The 7,203-nt window shown below is 59.1% G+C and overlaps 1 long non-coding RNA gene across 1 annotated transcript; it reads left to right on the forward strand.

Annotated features, from left to right (window-relative positions):
* Positions 1–6: 6 nt before the first annotated feature.
* LOC127380201 (uncharacterized) lies at positions 7–4,087 on the forward strand. The gene is made up of 3 exons (XR_007888434.1): positions 7–799; positions 1,151–1,202; positions 2,212–4,087. It is a non-coding gene; the product is annotated as an uncharacterized LOC127380201 (long non-coding RNA).
* The last annotated feature ends 3,116 nt before the right edge of the window (positions 4,088–7,203 follow it).

The following is a 7,203-nucleotide window of genomic DNA, read 5'->3' on the forward strand; positions in this document are numbered from 1 at the left end:
ATCTAGAGTTGACCTCTGTAGACTTGACCTGTGTAGTTGATCTGCACAGAGGTGACCCACTTCGAGTTGGCCTGTGTAGAGCTGACCCATGTAGAGTTGACCCATGTAGAGTTGACCCATGTAGAGTTGACCTGCATAGAGTTGACCCACCTTGTCCCACGTAGAGTTGTCCCACCCCATCACCTTGGGGAGCTGCCTGGGACAGCGAGCAGAACCAGGAGGTGGCTCCTTGGGTGCTGAGCTTGTCCAGCAGTGGGGAGAAGAGCCTCTGGGGCTTTCCTGCTCCCCCTCCTCCTGGGGGGGGTGGGTCCCACAGGGACCCTGGTGCCCACTCCCCATGCCCATGGAGCACTGGGGGGTGCAGATGACACCCACACCACGCTCATGGCTGTGAGCTCAACCCCATCCCAGGAAGAGATGGGGTCACCTTGGGACTGTGTCCCCCCCCCCCATATCCCTCCCCATCCCCCCCCCCATCTCCATCCCTGCTTCTGCCCCCCACCCAGGGGGGGGTTGTGCTGATCCCAACCCCCCCGGGATCAAGCTCCACCAAGAAGCCCAACAGCCATAAAGAAGCTCCGTGGGGGATGATAACACCTTTGGGGTCTCCCCAGCAGCTGAAACGGGGGGTTTTGCTCTGTCTCTGTGTGTGTGTGTGTGTGTCCCACCCCCAAAAACTCTCCCCCCCACCCCCCCAAACCCACCCATTCCCGTGGTTTCCCCGGCAGTGACGTGGCTGTGGAGCTGCCCTTCACCCTGATGCATCCCAAGCCCAAGGAGGAGCCAACACACCGGGACGGTGAGTGCCCCCCAGCTGGGGGCAGCCCCGTTTTTGGGGGGTGGTTTCCTGGGTTTTTTTCTCTTTTTTTGGGGGGGTGGGCAGAGCTGGGGGGGTGTTTCATCCCCTTCCCCAGTCCATGACTGAGCTGGTGCCTGATGGAGTTTCCAGCTCCTGTCGAGCTTGGGGGGGGGGGGCAGCAAATCCTGTGGCTAAAAACCATGTTGGGGTTTTCTGTTTTGGGGTGACCCCATCACCCTGGTGGCAGTGGGGAGGGGGGGGGGTCACACCTACGTGGTGGGACAACCGTGACAACCCCCCCCCCCTCAAAAAAAAAAGGACTAACCCTGTGCCATGATTCCCTCTGTCCAGCTCCAGAGAACGAAGCACCCATAGATACAAACCTGATAGAGCTTGACACAAAGTAAGAGACAGAAATATCATTAAATCCAACCCCCCCCCCCCCCAACAAAACCCCCCCCCCCCCATATCAAAATTGGGAATGTGGAGTGCTTGGTTGCGTGTCCCTCCCCCCCTCCTCTAACCCACTAACTCGGGGTCTTCACACCAGGACTAACCCCAAACAACCCCCCCCCTGCCCCTCTCTCTTCTCTCCTCCCGTCCCACCTCCCTGCATGGCTGCCCCAAAATCAATAAATCTATTAAATCAGGAGAAAACACAGTAAGAAAAGCCCGTCGGGATCGTGCTGTGGGGCTGGGGGGGCTTTGAGGCGGGGGGGGGGCTCCTGGGGGCTGGGGGAGAAGTGTGTGTGGGGTGGTCGTGCTTGTTGCACCCACTGGGTGAACCCCCAAATTGTGCTTTGTTTGCTGGAATCAGTGGGTTGGTTTGGGGGGGGGGGGGATTTGTGGTCCCTCAGGAGCTGAGCAAAATGGGGGGGGGGGGACACACAGTCCTGGTGATGCCTGGAGGGAACCACCCGTTTGGGGTTGTTTTTTTTTTTTTTTTTTGGGGGGGGGGAGGGGGAGTAGAAAAGGCAGGAATTGGAAAATCTTGGGAAAAAAATGAGGCTGGAGGATGGGGCTTGAAGAGCAGGTTGAGCAGGTGGGAGCTGAACTTGTCTTCTTCACCCTACCAGCTGGGCTGGCCTTGCAGAGAGTTCAACCCCCCCACCCCCCAAAAAAAAAAATAAATAAAAAGTTCCAGGCTCCTGCTCAGCCTGTTTGATAGATCATGGAATCAAGGAATGATCTGGAATCGTAGAATCATGGAATGGGTTGGGTTGGAAAGGACCTTCAAGATCATCCAGTTCCAACCCTCCTGCATGGGCAGGGCCACCTCCCAGGCTGCTCCAAGCCCCATCCAACCTGCCCTTCAACACTGCCAGGGGAGAGGGGCAATTCCCTGTTTCCCCCCCCCCCTCCCCAACCCCATAATCCCCCCCCCCAACCCCTCTCCCTGGTTTCTCCCCCAGTGACGACGACATCGTGTTCGAGGACTTCGCCCGCCAGCGGCTCAAGGGGATGAAGGACGACAAGGAGGATGAGGAGGAGAGGACAAACTCCCCCCAGCTCAACGACAGATAAGCGAGCCCCCCCCCCCATTCCTCCCTGGGCCACCCCACCCCCCTATTCCAAGCTCGCCAGCACCGCGTTCGGCTTCTTGTGTTGTTTGGTTTCTGGTTTTTTTGTTGGGTTTTTTTTTTTTTTGAATTCGTTTTATATTTTTTGGTTCATTTTGTATGATTCTTCCCCGGGGGGGGGAGGGGGTTTTCCTGCCTCCCCCCGGGGGATCCCCCGGCCCTGAGAACCTTCCAGCTGTGCCCTCTGGTTCACTCTTCATCCAGCTGCTGTTCTCTCCTTGGGCAGGGCATGGCTGGGGTAGGGGGGGCTGCCGGGTGGGGTGGGTTTTGGGGGGCGCTGCAGCCTGCCCCCCCCCATCCCACCCCCTCCCCATCCAGCCCTTTTCCACCCCCCCCTCCCCACTCCCCCCCTGCACTCGGAGCCCTTTCCCACGAGCTGCCTCTTTTATGTGTTTTCTACCAGTCCAGTCTGAACACCAGTTTGCTACTGGGGTGGGGAAAAGGAGGGGGGGGGGGGGGGAAGGGTTGCAGCAGAATGGGGAGGGGGTGGGAGAAAAGGGGGTGAGGGGGGAGCGGGGGAGGGTCTTTCCTAGGCAACCTGCTGATGGGGAGGGGTGCACCCGTTGCCCCTCAGCTGTCCCCCCCTGTCACCTCGCCCAGCCCTGCTGCACGTGTCCCTGCCCTGGGATGCACGAGCCTGGCTTTGACCCTTGGATCCTGCCCCAAAACCGAGACCCCCCCACCCCCACCCCCAGCCCCCCCAGCAAAGGCTTGAGCCGACACTGGGCTCTGGGCATCATTTCCCTTTGCTCTTACCCCCACGCCCCCCATAAAACCACCATCCCTGGGTGTGTGTGTGGGGGGGTGTTTATTCTTCAGCTCCATCAGTTTTTACACTGAGAAAGCCTCCCTGCCCGCTCAGGGCTGGGAGTTGCTGGGGGCCAGGGAAGGGCAGGGGGCTCGGGGGGTTGGGGGAGGATGGACGCCCCCCCAAGGAGGGGGGCAGGACACACGTTCTTGCTCTGGGAGCAACTTCCAACAACACCCCCTCTCAGCCCAGCAGGGTCACGGCAGTGCAGCCTTGTTCCCTGACACCAGGGGGGCTTTGTTTTGTCCCCCCCAGCCCCCCAAGCTCCCCTGCTTGATCTTTCCCACCCCCCTGCATCCTCCCCCTCTTGGGGGGGGGAAGGGGAACACAGTGTTTGACACCCCCCCTTGATGTTTCACCAGATACTTGGGGCCTCCTGGCTCAGTGGTGCCCCTCCTGGGTCCCTTCTAGGACCCTCCCGACCCCCACCAGGGTCTCCTTTTTTCTTGGGGGGGGGGTGTGTCTCCCTCCACCCACCAAGAGGCTGTTCTCACTATTTATTGTGCCCTTGAGGTCAGCATTGTCATCTGAGAGCAACCCGGGGGGGTGGGTGGCTCCATCCCTCCCCTGTCCAGGGAGGGGGTGCAGGGCTGAGTGTCATGTCATGTGTGTGTCCCCCCCCTTGTCGTCCCCCCCCCCCCCATTATTTTGGGGTGAAGCTGATGGGCAGCGTGGTACTTCTGATTTTTGATGATGATGATGATGATTTTTTTGTTTTTTGTAAAGTGGTTTCTTTGTACTGTTCCTTGATAACCTGCTTCTTTGGTTTCCCCACCATGATCTGTGATGTTTTCTGTGTTCTGTCAAATAAATTATTCTAGTTTATTAAACTCGGAACAAACAAAACAAAACAAAACAAAAAGCAAAAACAAAATAAAAGAGAGTCCTGCCACCTGGAAAGTTCTGTTGGCTCAGGACAAGGGAGCTGGGACAGTCCTGGGGGGGTCTTCTACAACCTGGCACCCCCATCCTGGTGCTGGGGGGGTGGGGAGGGAGGGTCCCACCCCCCTCTTTGCTGCTCTGTCAGGTCAAACCGAAGCTCCCAAGAGCAGATTCCCTTGTCCCAGCAGCTCATGGTTCCTGTCCTCAGCTGCACGTTTCCTTATTAGCCAATTAATTTATTCACCTGGTAACGGGCAAGGGAGGCTCCAGCAGCATTTCCGGCATTCCCAGGGCTGCCCAGTGTCTGCACTGGGAAAATCTTCCCTGTCTGGGACTCAGGGTCTGCTTCAGCTGCCCCTCCAACCCCCCCAAGCCTTTCTCTGGTTGAAGGAGACCTTGGCCATGGTGACTCCATCCCAGCTCCTCAGTGTCTCCTGCCTTCCAAGCTCACAGAAGAGCCAGTGGGTCCATGCCAGCCTGGCTCCTGGCCTCACCTCTCACCAAGTGCCCATCCACACTCTGCAAGCTTTGGGCTGCAGCAGGAATGGTACAAGTTTGATGCTAAGGTGTCCCAGGACTCTCCCTAAGCTGCTCTTGTGCACGGGGAGGGGGGAGCAGGAGAAGCACCTGCCCCAGCACACCCAGTGCCCACCACACTCATCGCTCTCAGCTGGTGGCTGAATTCTTGGTCATTTGGGTGAGAAGTGATAAATGGGGGCTCAGCAGGAGCAGGGCAGGGATTGTGCCCCTGTGCTGGGCACTGGGGAGGGGGCACCTGGAGTCCTGGGGGCAGTTCTGGCCCCTCAGGACAAGAAGGACATGGAGGGGCTGGAGCGTGTCCAGAGAAGGGCAAGGGAGCTGGGGAAGGGGCTGGAGCAGAAGGAGAAGGGGCTGGAGAACTTGTGAGGAGCAGCTGGGGGAGCTGGGGGTGTCCAGCCTGGAGCAAAGGAGGCTGAGGGGAGACCTGCTGGCTCTGCAGCTCCTGAGAGGAGGTTGGAGCCAGGGGGGTCGGGCTCTGCTCCCCAGGAACAAGCGACAGGACCAGAGGGAACGGCCTCAAGTTGTGCCAGGGGAGGCTGAGGTTGGATCTGGGGAACAATTCCTTCCTGGCAAGGGTTGTCAGGGCCTGGCCCAGGCTGCCCAGGGCAGGGGGGAGTCCCCATCCCTGGAGGGGTTTCCAAGCCCTGGAGATGGTGCTGAGGGACATGGGGCAGGGGTGGCCTTGGCAGGGCTGGGGGAAGGGTTGGACTGGGTGATCCTCAAGGACTTTTCCAGCCAAAGTGATTCTGTACAATCCAGACTCACACTCGGTTGGAAATCCCACCATCCCAGCAAAGGGCTGAGGAGGAGCCAGGGAGAGCAGGGGGGATGGAGGCCCTAAAACCCCCTGTTTCTCCTCAGGAGGACACAGCAATATCTGTCCACGTCAGCTGCCCCTTGCCACGCTGCTGCTGTGGAGGAGAAGATGGTCCTTCAGTGGGTCCATCTTGGAGGGCCTCAGCGTTTGTTCTGGGGGCAGGACCATCCCAACCTTCCCCACCAAGGGCACTTCTGGCTCCAGCAAAGCCAAAGTTATCTCAGTCACACCACAGGGCTCTGGTGCTGGGAAATGCTTCCCTTGCCACCCGGTGTGAGTTCTGCAGCCTCCCGTGGGAAGGGAGATCCCTCCTTCCTCTGCATAATCCCTTTCTACAGCAGCTGCAAGCACTTAAATGTTTTGGACCTCTCCAGTCCTGTCAAATCTGGTTCAAGCTGGACAAGGAGGCTTAAGTTATTTTGGGAAAAATAAAGGGAAGTTTAGATGAGTACAAACTGTGCTGTTGCTTAAGCCCCATTTCTCTAGAGAGCCAAACAAATTTGCTTCCCTGTCCTCTCTGAACCACCTGCAGCACCGTGATGTGGGCTGGGGTCAGGTTTGGCTTTGCTGCTTCTGCTCCTCAGCTCCTCCACCACGTTCCTCGACAGGAGACAGTGAGGAATGGTCCAAGGGCTGGAGCAGCTCTGCTCTGGAGCCAGGCTGGGAGAGTTGGGGTGTTGAGCCTGGAGAAGAGAAGGCTCCAGGGAGACCTGAGAGCACCTTCCAGTGCCTGAAGGGGCTCCAGGAAAGCTGGGGAGGGGCTTGGGACAAGGGCAGGGAGGGCTGGGAGCAGGGGGAAGGGTTTCCAGCTGGCAGAGGGAGCTGGAGCTGAGATGTGAGGGAGAAATTCTGGGCTGTGAGGGTGGGGAGAGCCTGGCCCAGGTTGCCCAGGGAAGCTGTGGCTGCCCCATCCCTGGCAGTGCTGAAGGGCAGGTTGGATGGGGCTTGGAGCAGCCTGGGCTGCTGGGAGGTGGCCCTGCCCATGCAGGGCTGGGGCTGGATGGGCTTTAGGTCCCTTCCAGCCAAAACAAGTCTGGGATTCTATGAGGAAGACCAAGCCTGGTTGCTGGTGAGGTTGCAGTGGTCACCTCTCCCTTCCCAAGCCCACCTCCTCAGCTCCTCACCCTGCTGGGTTTCCATCTCCAGGCAGGGTCAGGAGCTGCAGCAGAAAGTTTGCCTGATCTACTGCCAGGAGTGCTGGAGAAAAACCCTTGGAGCTACAGGATCCCACCTGGGGAACCCTCGGTGCCTGGGTACCCATCAGCCATGTGCTGCCCTTCCTGGGACTGCCCCTGGTGCCAACCTTGGGCCAGAAAAGCCACCCTCCGAGAAGCCATGGAGCTGGAGGTGTCTGTGCAGGGAGGGACAGGCTGAGCTGTCCCACAGCAGGCAGGAACACGCTGACCAGGAGCCCTCCTGGCTGCCCCTCACTGCGGCAGAAATCCCCCTGGATTTCTGGGGTCCCTTGCCAAGGACCCACCCACACCAGTTCAACCTTGACACGGCTCTACTGGTGGTGCTGGGGATCCCCCAAGGGTGGTAAGGGGGGCATTTTTGCAGCTCCTCCAACAGGCTTTTCCGTTCCCTGGGAAAACCTCTGATGGTGACACAGGTTTTGGCAGGTGACAAAACATGAATTTCCTTCCCCCCCGATTATTTCAGATGCTGCCACGTCGGCAGGGCCAGGTTTGGGTGCGGATTTGGTGGCGCTGGGAGGGGACGTGCGAGGTGGGGAGCAGGGGAGCAGCTTCCCCGTGCTCTGGGAGCGGGTGCCGGG

The sequence above is a fragment of the Apus apus genome, chromosome 1 (assembly GCF_020740795.1).
Source record: "Apus apus isolate bApuApu2 chromosome 1, bApuApu2.pri.cur, whole genome shotgun sequence".
In the NCBI taxonomy this organism is placed as follows: domain Eukaryota; kingdom Metazoa; phylum Chordata; class Aves; order Apodiformes; family Apodidae; genus Apus; species Apus apus.